The sequence below is a fragment of the Schistocerca piceifrons genome, chromosome 6 (genome assembly GCF_021461385.2).
Source record: "Schistocerca piceifrons isolate TAMUIC-IGC-003096 chromosome 6, iqSchPice1.1, whole genome shotgun sequence".
Lineage (NCBI taxonomy): Eukaryota > Metazoa > Arthropoda > Insecta > Orthoptera > Acrididae > Schistocerca > Schistocerca piceifrons.
In genome coordinates, this window is record NC_060143.1 from 426,405,360 (window position 1) to 426,429,076 (window position 23,717).

The following is a 23,717-nucleotide window of genomic DNA, read 5'->3' on the forward strand; positions in this document are numbered from 1 at the left end:
AAGACTAAGCCTAGCACAGGCAAAAGCCTCTTCTCTTCCTCAGTATCACACTCTGCTGTCACAACATCTCTTCCTACTGTCTCAATCACGTCATTTCATAACACACACCTACTGCCACACACAACATTTGGAAACCTTACATCAACTTTACACTAGATAGCTGCATGTTCCAAATCTTTCTCACTCACATACTTTCACTCACACTACTGCTTAAATACACTCTAGCGCTCTAAAATTAGCTTGCATTACCTAATATTTATTTTTCTCTAACGCCTACAAAGCTTCTGGTGCCTGTATGCCACTATCACATACTGACTGCACACAGACCCACAACATTTAACTTTATTCATCTTCATGGCTGCAGCTGATGCCATAATTGTTTCAGCACCATAAATAAACATGGGAAGGAAGATGTCTCTTTAATCATTAAGTGTGCAAGCTACCCCTTTACAGGAAGTTCATTTAACATTATGTTTCAAGTAACTTTCCTAGTGGCCTTGCTATCCAGCTGCAGCCTCATAATACAGACTGCAGGTGACACCTCATCAGATTCTTAACTGAAGCATATCTGCCTGTGTAATAAGCCACTGCCCTTCACCTAAAAACCAACTATTACAGCAAATCTGTGGTGCACAAGCATGTCATGTACAAATTTCACTGGTGTGACGCACAAAGTATTTTCCCACATGTCTGGCAATCTGCCACTACATATAGTTACCTAAATTAAATTCAAAAGTGTCAGCCAATGAATACCACAACACTGAAGTGTTTAGAAAGCAGACCAGTATGCTAGTATTAACATATAGTATTTAGATGTGAGGCTCTACTATTTTGACAGCACTTTGAATCCCATCAATGTCATACAAGTCGATGCTGTTCACAATTACAGCTGATGCACCTCTCATCCTGTGTCTAGCAGAAAGATTGGACAAACCCTGCATGCAATATTCATCATGTCACATACACAGAAGCTCTAGCACATAAGCAGATACAGAGGCAGTCAAGACACAAAACACTAGCAAGCTTCAGGATTTTGGAATAGACAGCAACATCACAAACCAGTTTGTGTCACATGACACCAGTAGCTACTCAGTTATTAACTGCTTTCAGATACTAAATCTATCACTCTTTGTTTTGCACTAGCAATTCTTCCTGTAATAACAACATTCACCAAACTGGATTACATCTGACTGACATTTCACAGGAACATAACTACAGCTACTAACACAATGCTAACCTGGTTTCTCTTACCACATGTCCCCTCAACATTTTAGGCTCATTCACACATCTCCATCACAGTGTTTCACTGTTGCCAAGTAGACCTGCCCTGTGTAAACTTGGATCAACACAAATATATCACCTGGTATTGTACTGAAAACGGAACTATGTCCATCATTCCTACTACTACCTCACACAACTCGCATTCACCCATCCATGCGCTAGTAGTGACCTACACTGCTGTGTTTCAAAGTGTGCAATATGAATGGTGTTTTTAATGGTTCGTGAGGCTACTGTGTCTCTTTTTGCAGTCACTATTGTCTTCTGGCGCCATTGGATGAATAGGAGCTACTCAATAATTTACATGGTCACACACTGTGTCTTCTTGTGCTGTACTTGATGTGTGAGTTAAAAGTTGCCTTGCACTCTGTCATTGAATCGATTAGTATCGTGAGAAAGTACCACTGAAAGAGTAATGCAATTTGTGTTAGCAGTGAAGACAGTTTCGCAAAAATATTCGCTTGTTTTGAGAGTCTTCAAGACCTGCTACCAGCTCCAATCAGCGCCATTTATCCCACACATTAGAGAAGTGTGTTTCATAGGTATGCCTATAAGACACTAAACTCGGAATGTGAGAACATGGCGACAATACGTGCCATCACGTCTTGCTGCCGCCTAGCGGCAGCTTTGTGAACCTGCTGCTGCTGCTCTGGGTGGATGCTGCGAGAGCAAGCGACTCTACGATCTAAGTTTTACATCCAATACTGCCAAATAATACAGTTAACAGAGCTGCCACTTACTAAGAACGACACCTCGCAGTAATTAATTTACAGATTAGCACTCGGCAGGCCTTGTGTTCCTCGCCAGAGCTGCGTAAAGCTACGTCCAAGCCGAACCATATTTGACGCGACGCCATAACTATATATACAATATCAGAAGGCTCCTCGAATGTACTCGCTTCGGCGGTACATATACTAAAATTGGAACGATACAGAGAAGATTAGCATGGCCCCTGCGCAAGGATGACACGCAAAATCGTGAAGCGTTCCACGTTTTTTTCGCAATCTCACTCTCTCATGTCTCACATCAGCTGCTAATACCCTCAGCCACCTACACAAGTTTCGCTTCATATCTGCACCCACTTGTCACAAACTATGCTGTCCATTTACGCAGTTCTCCTCCACTCTCTTTCATTCACAACAGAACATGATAAAACTGGCAATAAACCTATCCCTTACATCACCAATGCACATCTAAAATGTCACTCTAATAACAACTCAGCAAGCACACCAAAACCACAACTACACTGACACAAGTACATGTCACTAGCACCCCTTCAGCTCATTCACAAACCTGACACAAATCACAGCCAGTCTAAGACTAAGCCTAGCACAGGCAAAAGCCTCTTCTCTTCCTCAGTATCACACTCTGCTGTCACAACATCTCTTCCTACTGTCTCAATCACGTCATTTCATAACACACACCTACTGCCACACACAACATTTGGAAACCTTACATCAACTTTACACTAGATAGCTGCATGTTCCAAATCTTTCTCACTCACACTACTGCTTAAATACACTCTAGCGCTCTAAAATTAGCTTGCATTACCTAATATTTATTTTTCTCTAACGCCTACAAAGCTTCTGGTGCCTGTATGCCACTATCACATACTGACTGCACACAGACCCACAACATTTAACTTTATTCATCTTCATGGCTGCAGCTGATGCCATAATTGTTTCAGCACCATAAATAAACATGGGAAGGAAGATGTCTCTTTAATCATTAAGTGTGCAAGCTACCCCTTTACAGGAAGTTCATTTAACATTATGTTTCAAGTAACTTTCCTAGTGGCCTTGCTATCCAGCTGCAGCCTCATAATACAGACTGCAGGTGACACCTCATCAGATTCTTAACTGAAGCATATCTGCCTGTGTAATAAGCCACTGCCCTTCACCTAAAAACCAACTATTACAGCAAATCTGTGGTGCACAAGCATGTCATGTACAAATTTCACTGGTGTGACGCACAAAGTATTTTCCCACATGTCTGGCAATCTGCCACTACATATTGTTACCTAAATTAAATTCAAAAGTGTCAGCCAATGAATACCACAACACTGAAGTGTTTAGAAAGCAGACCAGTATGCTAGTATTAACATATAGTATTTAGATGTGAGGCTCTACTATTTTGACAGCACTTTGAATCCCATCAATGTCATACAAGTCGATGCTGTTCACAATTACAGCTGATGCACCTCTCATCCTGTGTCTAGCAGAAAGATTGGACAAACCCTGCATGCAATATTCATCATGTCACATACACAGAAGCTCTAGCACATAAGCAGATACAGAGGCAGTCAAGACACAAAACACTAGCAAGCTTCAGGATTTTGGAATAGACAGCAACATCACAAACCAGTTTGTGTCACATGACACCAGTAGCTACTCAGTTATTAACTGCTTTCAGATACTAAATCTATCACTCTTTGTTTTGCACTAGCAATTCTTCCTGTAATAACAACATTCACCAAACTGGATTACATCTGACTGACATTTCACAGGAACATAACTACAGCTACTAACACAATGCTAACCTGGTTTCTCTTACCACATGTCCCCTCAACATTTTAGGCTCATTCACACATCTCCATCACAGTGTTTCACTGTTGCCAAGTAGACCTGCCCTGTGTAAACTTGGATCAACACAAATATATCACCTGGTATTGTACTGAAAACGGAACTATGTCCATCATTCCTACTACTACCTCACACAACTCGCATTCACCCATCCATGCGCTAGTAGTGACCTACACTGCTGTGTTTCAAAGTGTGCAATATGAATGGTGTTTTTAATGGTTCGTGAGGCTACTGTGTCTCTTTTTGCAGTCACTATTGTCTTCTGGCGCCATTGGATGAATAGGAGCTACTCAATAATTTGCATGGTCACACACTGTGTCTTCTTGTGCTGTACTTGATGTGTGACTTAAAAGTTGCCTTGCACTCTGTCATTAAATCGATTAGTATCGTGAGAAAGTACCACTGAAAGAGTAATGCAATTTGTGTTAGCAGTGAAGACAGTTTCGCAAAAATATTCGCTTGTTTTGAGAGTCTTCAAGACCTGCTACCAGCTCCAATCAGCGCCATTTATCCCACACATTAGAGAAGTGTGTTTCATAGGTATGCCTATAAGACACTAAACTCGGAATGTGAGAACATGGCGACAATACGTGCCATCACGTCTTGCTGCCGCCTAGCGGCAGCTGTGTGAACCTGCTGCGGCTGCTCTGGGTGGATGCTGCGAGAGCAAGCGACTCTACGATCTAAGTTTTACATCCAATACTGCCAAATAATACAGTTAACAGAGCTGCCACTTACTAAGAACGACACCTCACAGTAATTAATTCACAGATTAGCACTCGGCAGGCCTTGTGTTCCTCGCCAGAGCTGCGTAAAACTACGTCCAAGCCGAACCATATTTGACGCGACGCCATAACTATATATACAATTTCAGAGGGCTCCTCGAATGTACTCGCTTCGGCGGTACATATACTAAAATTGGAACGATACAGAGAAGATTAGCATGGCCCCGGCGCAAGGATGACACGCAAAATCGTGAAGCGTTCCACATTTTTTTCGCAATCTCACTCTCTCATGTCTCACAACAGCTGCTAATACCCTCAGCCACCTACACAAGCTTCGCTTCATATCTGCACCCACTTGTCACAAACTATGCTGTCCATTTACGCAGTTCTCCTCCACTCTCTTTCATTCACAACAGAACATGATAAAACTGGCAATAAACCTATCCCTTACATCACCAATGCACATCTAAAATGTCACTCTAATAACAACTCAGCAAGCACACCAAAACCACAACTACACTGACACAAGTACATGTCACTAGCACCCCTTCAGCTCATTCACAAACCTGACACAAATCACAGCCAGTCTAAGACTAAGCCTAGCACAGGCAAAAGCCTCTTCTCTTCCTCAGTATCACACTCTGCTGTCACAACATCTCTTCCTACTGTCTCAATCACGTCATTTCATAACACACACCTACTGCCACACACAACATTTGGAAACCTTACATCAACTTTACACAAGATAGCTGCATGTTCCAAATCTTTCTCACTCACATACTTTCACTCACACTACTGCTTAAATACACTCTAGCGCTCTAAAATTAGCTTGCATTACCTAATATTTATTTTTCTCTAACGCCTACAAAGCTTCTGGTGCCTGTATGCCACTATCACATACTGACTGCACACAGACCCACAACATTTAACCTTATTCATCTTCATGGCTGCAGCTGATGCCATAATTGTTTCAGCAGCATAAATAAACATGTGAAGGAAGATGTCTCTTTAATCATTAAGTGTGCAAGCTACCCCTTTACAGGAAGTTCATTTAACATTATGTTTCAAGTAACTTTCCTAGTGGCCTTGCTATCCAGCTGCAGCCTCATAATACAGACTGCAGGTGACACCTCATCAGATTCTTAACTGAAGCATATCTGCCTGTGTAATAAGCCACTGCCCTTCACCTAAAAACCAACTATTACAGCAAATCTGTGGTGCACAAGCATGTCATGTACAAATTTCACTGGTGTGACGCACAAAGTATTTTCCCACATGTCTGGCAATCTGCCACTACATATAGTTACCTAAATTAAATTCAAAAGTGTCAGCCAATGAATACCACAACACTGAAGTGTTTAGAAAGCAGACCAGTATGCTAGTATTAACATATAGTATTTAGATGTGAGGCTCTACTATTTTGACAGCACTTTGAATCCCATCAATGTCATACAAGTCGATGCTGTTCACAATTACAGCTGATGCACCTCTCATCCTGTGTCTAGCAGAAAGATTGGACAAACCCTGCATGCAATATTCATCATGTCACATACACAGAAGCTCTAGCACATAAGCAGATACAGAGGCAGTCAAGACACAAAACACTAGCAAGCTTCAGGATTTTGGAATAGACAGCAACATCACAAACCAGTTTGTGTCACATGACACCAGTAGCTACTCAGTTATTAACTGCTTTCAGATACTAAATCTATCACTCTTTGTTTTGCACTAGCAATTCTTCCTGTAATAACAACATTCACCAAACTGGATTACATCTGACTGACATTTCACAGGAACATAACTACAGCTACTAACACAATGCTAACCTGGTTTCTCTTACCACATGTCCCCTCAACATTTTAGGCTCATTCACACATCTCCATCACAGTGTTTCACTGTTGCCAAGTAGACCTGCCCTGTGTAAACTTGGATCAACACAAATATATCACCTGGTATTGTACTGAAAACGGAACTATGTCCATCATTCCTACTACTACCTCACACAACTCGCATTCACCCATCCATGCGCTAGTAGTGACCTACACTGCTGTGTTTCAAAGTGTGCAATATGAATGGTGTTTTTAATGGTTCGTGAGGCTACTGTGTCTCTTTTTGCAGTCACTATTGTCTTCTGGCGCCATTGGATGAATAGGAGCTACTCAATAATTTACATGGTCACACACTGTGTCTTCTTGTGCTGTACTTGATGTGTGAGTTAAAAGTTGCCTTGCACTCTGTCATTAAATCGATTAGTATCGTGAGAAAGTACCACTGAAAGAGTAATGCAATTTGTGTTAGCAGTGAAGACAGTTTCGCAAAAATATTCGCTTGTTTTGAGAGTCTTCAAGACCTGCTACCAGCTCCAATCAGCGCCATTTATCCCACACATTAGAGAAGTGTGTTTCATAGGTATGCCTATAAGACACTAAACTCGGAATGTGAGAACATGGCGACAATACGTGCCATCACGTCTTGCTGCCGCCTAGCGGCAGCTGTGTGAACCTGCTGCTGCTGCTCTGGGTGGATGCTGCGAGAGCAAGCGACTCTACGATCTAAGTTTTACATCCAATACTGCCAAATAATACAGTTAACAGAGCTGCCACTTACTAAGAACGACACCTCACAGTAATTAATTCACAGATTAGCACTCGGCAGGCCTTGTGTTCCTCGCCAGAGCTGCGTAAAGCTACGTCCAAGCCGAACCATATTTGACGCGACGCCATAACTATATATACAATTTCAGAGGGCTCCTCGAATGTACTCGCTTCGGCGGTACATATACTAAAATTGGAACGATACAGAGAAGATTAGCATGGCCCCTGCGCAAGGATGACACGCAAAATCGTGAAGCGTTCCACATTTTTTCGCAATCTCACTCTCTCATGTCTCACAACAGCTGCTAATACCCTCAGCCACCTACACAAGCTTCGCTTCATATCTGCACCCACTTGTCACAAACTATGCTGTCCATTTACGCAGTTCTCCTCCACTCTCTTTCATTCACAACAGAACATGATAAAACTGGCAATAAACCTATCCCTTACATCACCAATGCACATCTAAAATGTCACTCTAATAACAACTCAGCAAGCACACCAAAACCACAACTACACTGACACAAGTACATGTCACTAGCACCCCTTCAGCTCATTCACAAACCTGACACAAATCACAGCCAGTCTAAGACTAAGCCTAGCACAGGCAAAAGCCTCTTCTCTTCCTCAGTATCACACTCTGCTGTCACAACATCTCTTCCTACTGTCTCAATCACGTCATTTCATAACACACACCTACTGCCACACACAACATTTGGAAACCTTACATCAACTTTACACAAGATAGCTGCATGTTCCAAATCTTTCTCACTCACATACTTTCACTCACACTAGTGCTTAAATACACTCTAGCGCTCTAAAATTAGCTTGCATTACCTAATATTTATTTTTCTCTAATGCCTACAAAGCTTCTGGTGCCTGTATGCCACTATCACATACTGACTGCACACAGACCCACAACATTTAACCTTATTCATCTTCATGGCTGCAGCTGATGCCATAATTGTTTCAGCAGCATAAATAAACATGTGAAGGAAGATGTCTCTTTAATCATTAAGTGTGCAAGCTACCCCTTTACAGGAAGTTCATTTAACATTATGTTTCAAGTAACTTTCCTAGTGGCCTTGCTATCCAGCTGCAGCCTCATAATACAGACTGCAGGTGACACCTCATCAGATTCTTAACTGAAGCATATCTGCCTGTGTAATAAGCCACTGCCCTTCACCTAAAAACCAACTATTACAGCAAATCTGTGGTGCACAAGCATGTCATGTACAAATTTCACTGGTGTGACGCACAAAGTATTTTCCCACATGTCTGGCAATCTGCCACTACATATAGTTACCTAAATTAAATTCAAAAGTGTCAGCCAATGAATACCACAACACTGAAGTGTTTAGAAAGCAGACCAGTATGCTAGTATTAACATATAGTATTTAGATGTGAGGCTCTACTATTTTGACAGCACTTTGAATCCCATCAATGTCATACAAGTCGATGCTGTTCACAATTACAGCTGATGCACCTCTCATCCTGTGTCTAGCAGAAAGATTGGACAAACCCTGCATGCAATATTCATCATGTCACATACACAGAAGCTCTAGCACATAAGCAGATACAGAGGCAGTCAAGACACAAAACACTAGCAAGCTTCAGGATTTTGGAATAGACAGCAACATCACAAACCAGTTTGTGTCACATGACACCAGTAGCTACTCAGTTATTAACTGCTTTCAGATACTAAATCTATCACTCTTTGTTTTGCACTAGCAATTCTTCCTGTAATAACAACATTCACCAAACTGGATTACATCTGACTGACATTTCACAGGAACATAACTACAGCTACTAAGACAATGCTAACCTGGTTTCTCTTACCACATGTCCCCTCAACATTTTAGGCTCATTCACACATCTCCATCACAGTGTTTCACTGTTGCCAAGTAGACCTGCCCTGTGTAAACTTGGATCAACACAAATATATCACCTGGTATTGTACTGAAAACGGAACTATGTCCATCATTCCTACTACTACCTCACACAACTCGCATTCACCCATCCATGCGCTAGTAGTGACCTACACTGCTGTGTTTCAAAGTGTGCAATATGAATGGTGTTTTTAATGGTTCGTGAGGCTACTGTGCCTCTTTTTGCAGTCACTATTGTCTTCTGGCGCCATTGGATGAATAGGAGCTACTCAATAATTTACATGGTCACACACTGTGTCTTCTTGTGCTGTACTTGATGTGTGAGTTAAAAGTTGCCTTGCACTCTGTCATTGAATCGATTAGTATCGTGAGAAAGTACCACTGAAAGAGTAATGCAATTTGTGTTAGCAGTGAAGACAGTTTCGCAAAAATATTCGCTTGTTTTGAGAGTCTTCAAGACCTGCTACCAGCTCCAATCAGCGCCATTTATCCCACACATTAGAGAAGTGTGTTTCATAGGTATGCCTATAAGACACTAAACTCGGAATGTGAGAACATGGCGACAATACGTGCCATCACGTCTTGCTGCCGCCTAGCGGCAGCTGTGTGAACCTGCTGCTGCTGCTCTGGGTGGATGCTGCGAGAGCAAGCGACTCTACGATCTACGTTTTACATCCAATACTGCCAAATAATACAGTTAACAGAGCTGCCACTTACTAAGAACGACACCTCGCAGTAATTAATTTACAGATTAGCACTCGGCAGGCCTTGTGTTCCTCGCCAGAGCTGCGTAAAGCTACGTCCAAGCCGAACCATATTTGACGCGACGCCATAACTACATATACAATTTCAGAGGGCTCCTCGAATGTACTCGCTTCGGCGGTACATATACTAAAATTGGAACGATACAGAGAAGATTAGCATGGCCCCTGCGCAAGGATGACACGCAAAATCGTGAAGCGTTCCACGTTTTTTTCGCAATCTCACTCTCTCATGTCTCACATCAGCTGCTAATACCCTCAGCCACCTACACAAGTTTCGCTTCATATCTGCACCCACTTGTCACAAACTATGCTGTCCATTTACGCAGTTCTCCTCCACTCTCTTTCATTCACAACAGAACATGATAAAACTGGCAATAAACCTATCCCTTACATCACCAATGCACATCTAAAATGTCACTCTAATAACAACTCAGCAAGCACACCAAAACCACAACTACACTGACACAAGTACATGTCACTAGCACCCCTTCAGCTCATTCACAAACCTGACACAAATCACAGCCAGTCTAAGACTAAGCCTAGCACAGGCAAAAGCCTCTTCTCTTCCTCAGTATCACACTCTGCTGTCACAACATCTCTTCCTACTGTCTCAATCATGTCATTTCATAACACACACCTACTGCCACACACAACATTTGGAAACCTTACATCAACTTTACACTAGATAGCTGCATGTTCCAAATCTTTCTCACTCACATACTTTCACTCACACTACTGCTTAAATACACTCTAGCGCTCTAAAATTAGCTTGCATTACCTAATATTTATTTTTCTCTAACGCCTACAAAGCTTCTGGTGCCTGTATGCCACTATCACATACTGACTGCACACAGACCCACAACATTTAACTTTATTCATCTTCATGGCTGCAGCTGATGCCATAATTGTTTCAGCACCATAAATAAACATGGGAAGGAAGATGTCTCTTTAATCATTAAGTGTGCAAGCTACCCCTTTACAGGAAGTTCATTTAACATTATGTTTCAAGTAACTTTCCTAGTGGCCTTGCTATCCAGCTGCAGCCTCATAATACAGACTGCAGGTGACACCTCATCAGATTCTTAACTGAAGCATATCTGCCTGTGTAATAAGCCACTGCCCTTCACCTAAAAACCAACTATTACAGCAAATCTGTGGTGCACAAGCATGTCATGTACAAATTTCACTGGTGTGACGCACAAAGTATTTTCCCACATGTCTGGCAATCTGCCACTACATATAGTTACCTAAATTAAATTCAAAAGTGTCAGCCAATGAATACCACAACACTGAAGTGTTTAGAAAGCAGACCAGTATGCTAGTATTAACATATAGTATTTAGATGTGAGGCTCTACTATTTTGACAGCACTTTGAATCCCATCAATGTCATACAAGTCGATGCTGTTCACAATTACAGCTGATGCACCTCTCATCCTGTGTCTAGCAGAAAGATTGGACAAACCCTGCATGCAATATTCATCATGTCACATACACAGAAGCTCTAGCACATAAGCAGATACAGAGGCAGTCAAGACACAAAACACTAGCAAGCTTCAGGATTTTGGAATAGACAGCAACATCACAAACCAGTTTGTGTCACATGACACCAGTAGCTACTCAGTTATTAACTGCTTTCAGATACTAAATCTATCACTCTTTGTTTTGCACTAGCAATTCTTCCTGTAATAACAACATTCACCAAACTGGATTACATCTGACTGACATTTCACAGGAACATAACTACAGCTACTAAGACAATGCTAACCTGGTTTCTCTTACCACATGTCCCCTCAACATTTTAGGCTCATTCACACATCTCCATCACAGTGTTTCACTGTTGCCAAGTAGACCTGCCCTGTGTAAACTTGGATCAACACAAATATATCACCTGGTATTGTACTGAAAACGGAACTATGTCCATCATTCCTACTACTACCTCACACAACTCGCATTCACCCATCCATGCGCTAGTAGTGACCTACACTGCTGTGTTTCAAAGTGTGCAATATGAATGGTGTTTTTAATGGTTCGTGAGGCTACTGTGTCTCTTTTTGCAGTCACTATTGTCTTCTGGCGCCATTGGATGAATAGGAGCTACTCAATAATTTGCATGGTCACACACTGTGTCTTCTTGTGCTGTACTTGATGTGTGAGTTAAAAGTTGCCTTGCACTCTGTCATTAAATCGATTAGTATCGTGAGAAAGTACCACTGAAAGAGTAATGCAATTTGTGTTAGCAGTGAAGACAGTTTCGCAAAAATATTCGCTTGTTTTGAGAGTCTTCAAGACCTGCTACCAGCTCCAATCAGCGCCATTTATCCCACACATTAGAGAAGTGTGTTTCATAGGTATGCCTATAAGACACTAAACTCGGAATGTGAGAACATGGCGACAATACGTGCCATCACGTCTTGCTGCCGCCTAGCGGCAGCTGTGTGAACCTGCTGCGGCTGCTCTGGGTGGATGCTGCGAGAGCAAGCGACTCTACGATCTAAGTTTTACATCCAATACTGCCAAATAATACAGTTAACAGAGCTGCCACTTACTAAGAACGACACCTCACAGTAATTAATTCACAGATTAGCACTCGGCAGGCCTTGTGTTCCTCGCCAGAGCTGCGTAAAGCTACGTCCAAGCCGAACAATATTTGACGCGACGCCATAACTATATATACAATTTCAGAGGGCTCCTCGAATGTACTCGCTTCGGCGGTACATATACTAAAATTGGAACGATACAGAGAAGATTAGCATGGCCCCTGCGCAAGGATGACACGCAAAATCGTGAAGCGTTCCACATTTTTTCCGCAATCTCACTCTCTCATGTCTCACATCAGCTGCTAATACCCTCAGCCACCTACACAAGTTTCGCTTCATATCTGCACCCACTTGTCACAAACTATGCTGTCCATTTACGCAGTTCTCCTCCACTCTCTTTCATTCACAACAGAACATGATAAAACTGGCAATAAACCTATCCCTTACATCACCAATGCACATCTAAAATGTCACTCTAATAACAACTCAGCAAGCACACCAAAACCACAACTACACTGACACAAGTACATGTCACTAGCACCCCTTCAGCTCATTCACAAACCTGACACAAATCACAGCCAGTCTAAGACTAAGCCTAGCACAGGCAAAAGCCTCTTCTCTTCCTCAGTATCACACTCTGCTGTCACAACATCTCTTCCTACTGTCTCAATCACGTCATTTCATAACACACACCTACTGCCACACACAACATTTGGAAACCTTACATCAACTTTACACAAGATAGCTGCATGTTCCAAATCTTTCTCACTCACATACTTTCACTCACACTACTGCTTAAATACACTCTAGCGCTCTAAAATTAGCTTGCATTACCTAATATTTATTTTTCTCTAACGCCTACAAAGCTTCTGGTGCCTGTATGCCACTATCACATACTGACTGCACACAGACCCACAACATTTAACCTTATTCATCTTCATGGCTGCAGCTGATGCCATAATTGTTTCAGCAGCATAAATAAACATGTGAAGGAAGATGTCTCTTTAATCATTAAGTGTGCAAGCTACCCCTTTACAGGAAGTTCATTTAACATTATGTTTCAAGTAACTTTCCTAGTGGCCTTGCTATCCAGCTGCAGCCTCATAATACAGACTGCAGGTGACACCTCATCAGATTCTTAACTGAAGCATATCTGCCTGTGTAATAAGCCACTGCCCTTCACCTAAAAACCAACTATTACAGCAAATCTGTGGTGCACAAGCATGTCATGTACAAATTTCACTGGTGTGACGCACAAAGTATTTTCCCACATGTCTGGCAATCTGCCACTACATATAGTTACCTAAATTAAATTCAAAAGTGTCAGCCAATGAATACCACAACACTGAAGTGTTTAGAAAGCAGACCAGTATGCTAGTATTAACATATAGTATTTAGATGTGAGGCTCTACTATTTTGACAGCACTTTGAATCCCATCAATGTCATACAAGTCGATGCTGTTCACAATTACAGCTGATGCACCTCTCATCCTGTGTCTAGCAGAAAGATTGGACAAACCCTGCATGCAATATTCATCATGTCACATACACAGAAGCTCTAGCACATAAGCAGATACAGAGGCAGTCAAGACACAAAACACTAGCAAGCTTCAGGATTTTGGAATAGACAGCAACATCACAAACCAGTTTGTGTCACATGACACCAGTAGCTACTCAGTTATTAACTGCTTTCAGATACTAAATCTATCACTCTTTGTTTTGCACTAGCAATTCTTCCTGTAATAACAACATTCACCAAACTGGATTACATCTGACTGACATTTCACAGGAACATAACTACAGCTACTAACACAATGCTAACCTGGTTTCTCTTACCACATGTCCCCTCAACATTTTAGGCTCATTCACACATCTCCATCACAGTGTTTCACTGTTGCCAAGTAGACCTGCCCTGTGTAAACTTGGATCAACACAAATATATCACCTGGTATTGTACTGAAAACGGAACTATGTCCATCATTCCTACTACTACCTCACACAACTCGCATTCACCCATCCATGCGCTAGTAGTGACCTACACTGCTGTGTTTCAAAGTGTGCAATATGAATGGTGTTTTTAATGGTTCGTGAGGCTACTGTGTCTCTTTTTGCAGTCACTATTGTCTTCTGGCGCCATTGGATGAATAGGAGCTACTCAATAATTTGCATGGTCACACACTGTGTCTTCTTGTGCTGTACTTGATGTGTGAGTTAAAAGTTGCCTTGCACTCTGTCATTAAATCGATTAGTATCGTGAGAAAGTACCACTGAAAGAGTAATGCAATTTGTGTTAGCAGTGAAGACAGTTTCGCAAAAATATTCGCTTGTTTTGAGAGTCTTCAAGACCTGCTACCAGCTCCAATCAGCGCCATTTATCCCACACATTAGAGAAGTGTGTTTCATAGGTATGCCTATTAGACACTAAACTCGAAATGTGAGAACATGGCGACAATACGTGCCATCACGTCTTGCTGCCGCCTAGCGGCAGCTGTGTGAACCTGCTGCTGCTGCTCTGGGTGGATGCTGCGAGAGCAAGCGACTCTACGATCTAAGTTTTACATCCAATACTGCCAAATAATACAGTTAACAGAGCTGCCACTTACTAAGAACGACACCTCACAGTAATTAATTCACAGATTAGCACTCGGCAGGCCTTGTGTTCCTCGCCAGAGCTGCGTAAAGCTACGTCCAAGCCGAACCATATTTGACGCGACGCCATAACTATATATACAATTTCAGAGGGCTCCTCGAATGTACTCGCTTCGGCGGTACATATACTAAAATTGGAACGATACTGAGAAGATTAGCATGGCCCCTGCGCAAGGATGACACGCAAAATCGTGAAGCGTTCCACATTTTTTTCGCAATCTCACTCTCTCATGTCTCACAACAGCTGCTAATACCCTCAGCCACCTACACAAGCTTCGCTTCATATCTGCACCCACTTGTCACAAACTATGCTGTCCATTTACGCAGTTCTCCTCCACTCTCTTTCATTCACAACAGAACATGATAAAACTGGCAATAAACCTATCCCTTACATCACCAATGCACATCTAAAATGTCACTCTAATAACAACTCAGCAAGCACACCAAAACCACAACTACACTGACACAAGTACATGTCACTAGCACCCCTTCAGCTCATTCACAAACCTGACACAAATCACAGCCAGTCTAAGACTAAGCCTAGCACAGGCAAAAGCCTCTTCTCTTCCTCAGTATCACACTCTGCTGTCACAACATCTCTTCCTACTGTCTCAATCACGTCATTTCATAACACACACCTACTGCCACACACAACATTTGGAAACCTTACATCAACTTTACACAAGATAGCTGCATGTTCCAAATCTTTCTCACTCACATACTTTCACTCACACTACTGCTTAAATACACTCTAGCGCTCTAAAATTAGCTTGCATTACCTAATATTTATTTTTCTCTAACGCCTACAAAGCTTCTGGTGCCTGTATGCCACTATCACATACTGACTGCACACAGACCCACAACATTTAACCTTATTCATCTTCATGGCTGCAGCTGATGCCATAATTGTTTCAGCAGCATAAATAAACATGTGAAGGAAGATGTCTCTTTAATCATTAAGTGTGCAAGCTACCCCTTTACAGGAAGTTCATTTAACATTATGTTTCAAGTAACTTTCCTAGTGGCCTTGCTATCCAGCTGCAGCCTCATAATACAGACTGCAGGTGACACCTCATCAGATTCTTAACTGAAGCATATCTGCCTGTGTAATAAGCCACTGCCCTTCACCTAAAAACCAACTATTACAGCAAATCTGTGGTGCACAAGCATGTCATGTACAAATTTCACTGGTGTGACGCACAAAGTATTTTCCCACATGTCTGGCAATCTGCCACTACATATAGTTACCTAAATTAAATTCAAAAGTGTCAGCCAATGAATACCACAACACTGAAGTGTTTAGAAAGCAGACCAGTATGCTAGTATTAACATATAGTATTTAGATGTGAGGCTCTACTATTTTGACAGCACTTTGAATCCCATCAATGTCATACAAGTCGATGCTGTTCACAATTACAGCTGATGCACCTCTCATCCTGTGTCTAGCAGAAAGATTGGACAAACCCTGCATGCAATATTCATCATGTCACATACACAGAAGCTCTAGCACATAAGCAGATACAGAGGCAGTCAAGACACAAAACACTAGCAAGCTTCAGGATTTTGGAATAGACAGCAACATCACAAACCAGTTTGTGTCACATGACACCAGTAGCTACTCAGTTATTAACTGCTTTCAGATACTAAATCTATCACTCTTTGTTTTGCACTAGCAATTCTTCCTGTAATAACAACATTCACCAAACTGGATTACATCTGACTGACATTTCACAGGAACATAACTACAGCTACTAACACAATGCTAACCTGGTTTCTCTTACCACATGTCCCCTCAACATTTTAGGCTCATTCACACATCTCCATCACAGTGTTTCACTGTTGCCAAGTAGACCTGCCCTGTGTAAACTTGGATCAACACAAATATATCACCTGGTATTGTACTGAAAACGGAACTATGTCCATCATTCCTACTACTACCTCACACAACTCGCATTCACCCATCCATGCGCTAGTAGTGACCTACACTGCTGTGTTTCAAAGTGTGCAATATGAATGGTGTTTTTAATGGTTCGTGAGGCTACTGTGTCTCTTTTTGCAGTCACTATTGTCTTCTGGCGCCATTGGATGAATAGGAGTTGCTCAATAATTTAGATGGTCCCACACTGTGTCTTCTTGTGCTGTACTTGATGTGTGAGTTAAAAGTTGCCTTGCACTCTGTCATTAAATAGATTAGTATCGTGAGAAAGTACCACTGAAAGAGTAATGCAATTTGTGTTAGCAGTGAAGACAGTTTCGCAAAAATATTCGCTTGTTTTGAGAGTCTTCAAGACCTGCTACCAGCTCCAATCAGCGCCATTTATCCCACACATTAGAGAAGTGTGTTTCATAGGTATGCCTATAAGACACTAAACTCGGAATGTGAGAACATGGCGACAATACGTGCCATCACGTCTTGCTGCCGCCTAGCGGCAGCTGTGTGAACCTGCTGCTGCTGCTCTGGGTGGATGCTGCGAGAGCAAGCGACTCTACGATCTAAGTTTTACATCCAATACTGCCAAATAATACAGTTAACAGAGCTGCCACTTACTAAGAACGACACCTCACAGTAATTAATTCACAGATTAGCACTCGGCAGGCCTTGTGTTCCTCGCCAGAGCTGCGTAAAGCTACGTCCAAGCCGAACCATATTTGACGCGACGCCATAACTATATATACAATTTCAGAGGGCTCCTCGAATGTACTCGCTTCGGCGGTACATATACTAAAATTGGAACGATACAGAGAAGATTAGCATGGCCCCTGCGCAAGGATGACACGCAAAATCGTGAAGCGTTCCACATTTTTTCCGCAATCTCACTCTCTCATGTCTCACATCAGCTGCTAATACCCTCAGCCACCTACACAAGTTTCGCTTCATATCTGCACCCACTTGTCACAAACTATGCTGTCCATTTACGCAGTTCTCCTCCACTCTCTTTCATTCACAACAGAACATGATAAAACTGGCAATAAACCTATCCCTTACATCACCAATGCACATCTAAAATGTCACTCTAATAACAACTCAGCAAGCACACCAAAACCACAACTACACTGACACAAGTACATGTCACTAGCACCCCTTCAGCTCATTCACAAACCTGACACAAATCACAGCCAGTCTAAGACTAAGCCTAGCACAGGCAAAAGCCTCTTCTCTTCCTCAGTATCACACTCTGCTGTCACAACATCTCTTCCTACTGTCTCAATCACGTCATTTCATAACACACACCTACTGCCACACACAACATTTGGAAACCTTACATCAACTTTACACTAGATAGCTGCATGTTCCAAATCTTTCTCACTCACATACTTTCACTCACACTACTGCTTAAATACACTCTAGCGCTCTAAAATTAGCTTGCATTACCTAATATTTATTTTTCTCTAACGCCTACAAAGCTTCTGGTGCCTGTATGCCACTATCACATACTGACTGCACACAGACCCACAACATTTAACCTTATTCATCTTCATGGCTGCAGCTGATGCCATAATTGTTTCAGCAGCATAAATAAACATGTGAAGGAAGATGTCTCTTTAATCATTAAGTGTGCAAGCTACCCCTTTACAGGAAGTTCATTTAACATTATGTTTCAAGTAACTTTCCTAGTGGCCTTGCTATCCAGCTGCAGCCTCATAATACAGACTGCAGGTGACACCTCATCAGATTCTTAACTGAAGCATATCTGCCTGTGTAATAAGCCACTGCCCTTCACCTAAAAACCAACTATTACAGCAAATCTGTGGTGCACAAGCATGTCATGTACAAATTTCACTGGTGTGACGCACAAAGTATTTTCCCACATGTCTGGCAATCTGCCACTACATATAGTTACCTAAATTAAATTCAAAAGTGTCAGCCAATGAATACCACAACACTGAAGTGTTTAGAAAGCAGACCAGTATGCTAGTATTAACATATAGTATTTAGATGTGAGGCTCTACTATTTTGACAGCACTTTGAATCCCATCAATGTCATACAAGTCGATGCTGTTCACAATTACAGCTGATGCACCTCTCATCCTGTGTCTAGCAGAAAGATTGGACAAACCCTGCATGCAATATTCATCATGTCACATACACAGAAGCTCTAGCACATAAGCAGATACAGAGGCAGTCAAGACACAAAACACTAGCAAGCTTCAGGATTTTGGAATAGACAGCAACATCACAAACCAGTTTGTGTCACATGACACCAGTAGCTACTCAGTTATTAACTGCTTTCAGATACTAAATCTATCACTCTTTGTTTTGCACTAGCAATTCTTCCTGTAATAACAACATTCACCAAACTGGATTACATCTGACTGACATTTCACAGGAACATAACTACAGCTACTAACACAATGCTAACCTGGTTTCTCTTACCACATGTCCCCTCAACATTTTAGGCTCATTCACACATCTCCATCACAGTGTTTCACTGTTGCCAAGTAGACCTGCCCTGTGTAAACTTGGATCAACACAAATATATCACCTGGTATTGTACTGAAAACGGAACTATGTCCATCATTCCTACTACTACCTCACACAACTCGCATTCACCCATCCATGCGCTAGTAGTGACCTACACTGCTGTGTTTCAAAGTGTGCAATATGAATGGTGTTTTTAATGGTTCGTGAGGCTACTGTGTCTCTTTTTGCAGTCACTATTGTCTTCTGGCGCCATTGGATGAATAGGAGCTACTCAATAATTTACATGGTCACACACTGTGTCTTCTTGTGCTGTACTTGATGTGTGAGTTAAAAGTTGCCTTGCACTCTGTCATTGAATCGATTAGTATCGTGAGAAAGTACCACTGAAAGAGTAATGCAATTTGTGTTAGCAGTGAAGACAGTTTCGCAAAAATATTCGCTTGTTTTGAGAGTCTTCAAGACCTGCTACCAGCTCCAATCAGCGCCATTTATCCCACACATTAGAGAAGTGTGTTTCATAGGTATGCCTATAAGACACTAAACTCGGAATGTGAGAACATGGCGACAATACGTGCCATCACGTCTTGCTGCCGCCTAGCGGCAGCTGTGTGAACCTGCTGCTGCTGCTCTGGGTGGATGCTGCGAGAGCAAGCGACTCTACGATCTAAGTTTTACATCCAATACTGCCAAATAATACAGTTAACAGAGCTGCCACTTACTAAGAACGACACCTCACAGTAATTAATTCACAGATTAGCACTCGGCAGGCCTTGTGTTCCTCGCCAGAGCTGCGTAAAGCTACGTCCAAGCCGAACCATATTTGACGCGACGCCATAACTATATATACAATTTCAGAGGGCTCCTCGAATGTACTCGCTTCGGCGGTACATATACTAAAATTGGAACGATACAGAGAAGATTAGCATGGCCCCTGCGCAAGGATGACACGCAAAATCGTGAAGCGTTCCACGTTTTTTTCGCAATCTCACTCTCTCATGTCTCACATCAGCTGCTAATACCCTCAGCCACCTACACAAGTTTCGCTTCATATCTGCACCCACTTGTCACAAACTATGCTGTCCATTTACGCAGTTCTCCTCCACTCTCTTTCATTCACAACAGAACATGATAAAACTGGCAATAAACCTATCCCTTACATCACCAATGCACATCTAAAATGTCACTCTAATAACAACTCAGCAAGCACACCAAAACCACAACTACACTGACACAAGTACATGTCACTAGCACCCCTTCAGCTCATTCACAAACCTGACACAAATCACAGCCAGTCTAAGACTAAGCCTAGCACAGGCAAAAGCCTCTTCTCTTCCTCAGTATCACACTCTGCTGTCACAACATCTCTTCCTACTGTCTCAATCACGTCATTTCATAACACACACCTACTGCCACACACAACATTTGGAAACCTTACATCAACTTTACACTAGATAGCTGCATGTTCCAAATCTTTCTCACTCACATACTTTCACTCACACTACTGCTTAAATACACTCTAGCGCTCTAAAATTAGCTTGCATTACCTAATATTTATTTTTCTCTAACGCCTACAAAGCTTCTGGTGCCTGTATGCCACTATCACATACTGACTGCACACAGACCCACAACATTTAACCTTATTCATCTTCATGGCTGCAGCTGATGCCATAATTGTTTCAGCAGCATAAATAAACATGTGAAGGAAGATGTCTCTTTAATCATTAAGTGTGCAAGCTACCCCTTTACAGGAAGTTCATTTAACATTATGTTTCAAGTAACTTTCCTAGTGGCCTTGCTATCCAGCTGCAGCCTCATAATACAGACTGCAGGTGACACCTCATCAGATTCTTAACTGAAGCATATCTGCCTGTGTAATAAGCCACTGCCCTTCACCTAAAAACCAACTATTACAGCAAATCTGTGGTGCACAAGCATGTCATGTACAAATTTCACTGGTGTGACGCACAAAGTATTTTCCCACATGTCTGGCAATCTGCCACTACATATAGTTACCTAAATTAAATTCAAAAGTGTCAGCCAATGAATACCACAACACTGAAGTGTTTAGAAAGCAGACCAGTATGCTAGTATTAACATATAGTATTTAGATGTGAGGCTCTACTATTTTGACAGCACTTTGAATCCCATCAATGTCATACAAGTCGATGCTGTTCACAATTACAGCTGATGCACCTCTCATCCTGTGTCTAGCAGAAAGATTGGACAAACCCTGCATGCAATATTCATCATGTCACATACACAGAAGCTCTAGCACATAAGCAGATACAGAGGCAGTCAAGACACAAAACACTAGCAAGCTTCAGGATTTTGGAATAGACAGCAACATCACAAACCAGTTTGTGTCACATGACACCAGTAGCTACTCAGTTATTAACTGCTTTCAGATACTAAATCTATCACTCTTTGTTTTGCACTAGCAATTCTTCCTGTAATAACAACATTCACCAAACTGGATTACATCTGACTGACATTTCACAGGAACATAACTACAGCTACTAACACAATGCTAACCTGGTTTCTCTTACCACATGTCCCCTCAACATTTTAGGCTCATTCACACATCTCCATCACAGTGTTTCACTGTTGCCAAGTAGACCTGCCCTGTGTAAACTTGGATCAACACAAATATATCACCTGGTATTGTACTGAAAACGGAACTATGTCCATCATTCCTACTACTACCTCACACAACTCGCATTCACCCATCCATGCGCTAGTAGTGACCTACACTGCTGTGTTTCAAAGTGTGCAATATGAATGGTGTTTTTAATGGTTCGTGAGGCTACTGTGTCTCTTTTTGCAGTCACTATTGTCTTCTGGCGCCATTGGATGAATAGGAGCTAATCAATAATTTACATGGTCACACACTGTGTCTTCTTGTGCTGTACTTGATGTGTGAGTTAAAAGTTGCCTTGCACTCTGTCATTGAATCGATTAGTATCGTGAGAAAGTACCACTGAAAGAGTAATGCAATTTGTGTTAGCAGTGAAGACAGTTTCGCAAAAATATTCGCTTGTTTTGAGAGTCTTCAAGACCTGCTACCAGCTCCAATCAGCGCCATTTATCCCACACATTAGAGAAGTGTGTTTCATAGGTATGCCTATAAGACACTAAACTCGGAATGTGAGAACATGGCGACAATACGTGCCATCACGTCTTGCTGCCGCCTAGCGGCAGCTGTGTGAACCTGCTGCTGCTGCTCTGGGTGGATGCTGCGAGAGCAAGCGACTCTACGATCTAAGTTTTACATCCAATACTGCCAAATAATACAGTTAACAGAGCTGCCACTTACTAAGAACGACACCTCACAGTAATTAATTCACAGATTAGCACTCGGCAGGCCTTGTGTTCCTCGCCAGAGCTGCGTAAAGCTACGTCCAAGCCGAACCATATTTGACGCGACGCCATAACTATATATACAATTTCAGAGGGCTCCTCGAATGTACTCGCTTCGGCGGTACATATACTAAAATTGGAACGATACAGAGAAGATTAGCATGGCCCCTGCGCAAGGATGACACGCAAAATCGTGAAGCGTTCCACGTTTTTTTCGCAATCTCACTCTCTCATGTCTCACATCAGCTGCTAATACCCTCAGCCACCTACACAAGTTTCGCTTCATATCTGCACCCACTTGTCACAAACTATGCTGTCCATTTACGCAGTTCTCCTCCACTCTCTTTCATTCACAACAGAACATGATAAAACTGGCAATAAACCTATCCCTTACATCACCAATGCACATCTAAAATGTCACTCTAATAACAACTCAGCAAGCACACCAAAACCACAACTACACTGACACAAGTACATGTCACTAGCACCCCTTCAGCTCATTCACAAACCTGACACAAATCACAGCCAGTCTAAGACTAAGCCTAGCACAGGCAAAAGCCTCTTCTCTTCCTCAGTATCACACTCTGCTGTCACAACATCTCTTCCTACTGTCTCAATCACGTCATTTCATAACACACACCTACTGCCACACACAACATTTGGAAACCTTACATCAACTTTACACTAGATAGCTGCATGTTCCAAATCTTTCTCACTCACATACTTTCACTCACACTACTGCTTAAATACACTCTAGCGCTCTAAAATTAGCTTGCATTACCTAATATTTATTTTTCTCTAACGCCTACAAAGCTTCTGGTGCCTGTATGCCACTATCACATACTGACTGCACACAGACCCACAACATTTAACCTTATTCATCTTCATGGCTGCAGCTGATGCCATAATTGTTTCAGC

The 23,717-nt window shown here is 42.0% G+C and overlaps 9 non-coding genes across 9 annotated transcripts; all 9 read left to right on the top strand.

Annotated features, from left to right (window-relative positions):
• Nucleotides 1-2,168: 2,168 nt before the first annotated feature.
• On the top strand, nucleotides 2,169-2,275 carry LOC124803804. Its single transcript, XR_007017281.1, has one exon. It is a non-coding gene; the product is annotated as a U6 spliceosomal RNA (small nuclear RNA).
• A 2,473-nt stretch (nucleotides 2,276-4,748) lies between these two features.
• LOC124803822 lies at nucleotides 4,749-4,855 on the top strand. The gene has a single exon (XR_007017297.1). It is a non-coding gene; the product is annotated as a U6 spliceosomal RNA (small nuclear RNA).
• A 2,487-nt stretch (nucleotides 4,856-7,342) lies between these two features.
• On the top strand, nucleotides 7,343-7,449 carry LOC124803782. Its single transcript, XR_007017261.1, has one exon. It is a non-coding gene; the product is annotated as a U6 spliceosomal RNA (small nuclear RNA).
• A 2,486-nt stretch (nucleotides 7,450-9,935) lies between these two features.
• Nucleotides 9,936-10,042, top strand: LOC124803806. Its single transcript, XR_007017282.1, has one exon. It is a non-coding gene; the product is annotated as a U6 spliceosomal RNA (small nuclear RNA).
• A 2,487-nt stretch (nucleotides 10,043-12,529) lies between these two features.
• On the top strand, nucleotides 12,530-12,636 carry LOC124803784. The gene has a single exon (XR_007017262.1). It is a non-coding gene; the product is annotated as a U6 spliceosomal RNA (small nuclear RNA).
• Nucleotides 12,637-15,123: 2,487 nt separating this feature from the next.
• Nucleotides 15,124-15,230, top strand: LOC124803819. The gene has a single exon (XR_007017294.1). It is a non-coding gene; the product is annotated as a U6 spliceosomal RNA (small nuclear RNA).
• A 2,487-nt stretch (nucleotides 15,231-17,717) lies between these two features.
• Nucleotides 17,718-17,824, top strand: LOC124803785. Its single transcript, XR_007017263.1, has one exon. It is a non-coding gene; the product is annotated as a U6 spliceosomal RNA (small nuclear RNA).
• Nucleotides 17,825-20,311: 2,487 nt separating this feature from the next.
• Nucleotides 20,312-20,418, top strand: LOC124803807. Its single transcript, XR_007017283.1, has one exon. It is a non-coding gene; the product is annotated as a U6 spliceosomal RNA (small nuclear RNA).
• Nucleotides 20,419-22,905: 2,487 nt separating this feature from the next.
• On the top strand, nucleotides 22,906-23,012 carry LOC124803808. Its single transcript, XR_007017284.1, has one exon. It is a non-coding gene; the product is annotated as a U6 spliceosomal RNA (small nuclear RNA).
• Nucleotides 23,013-23,717: the final 705 nt, after the last annotated feature.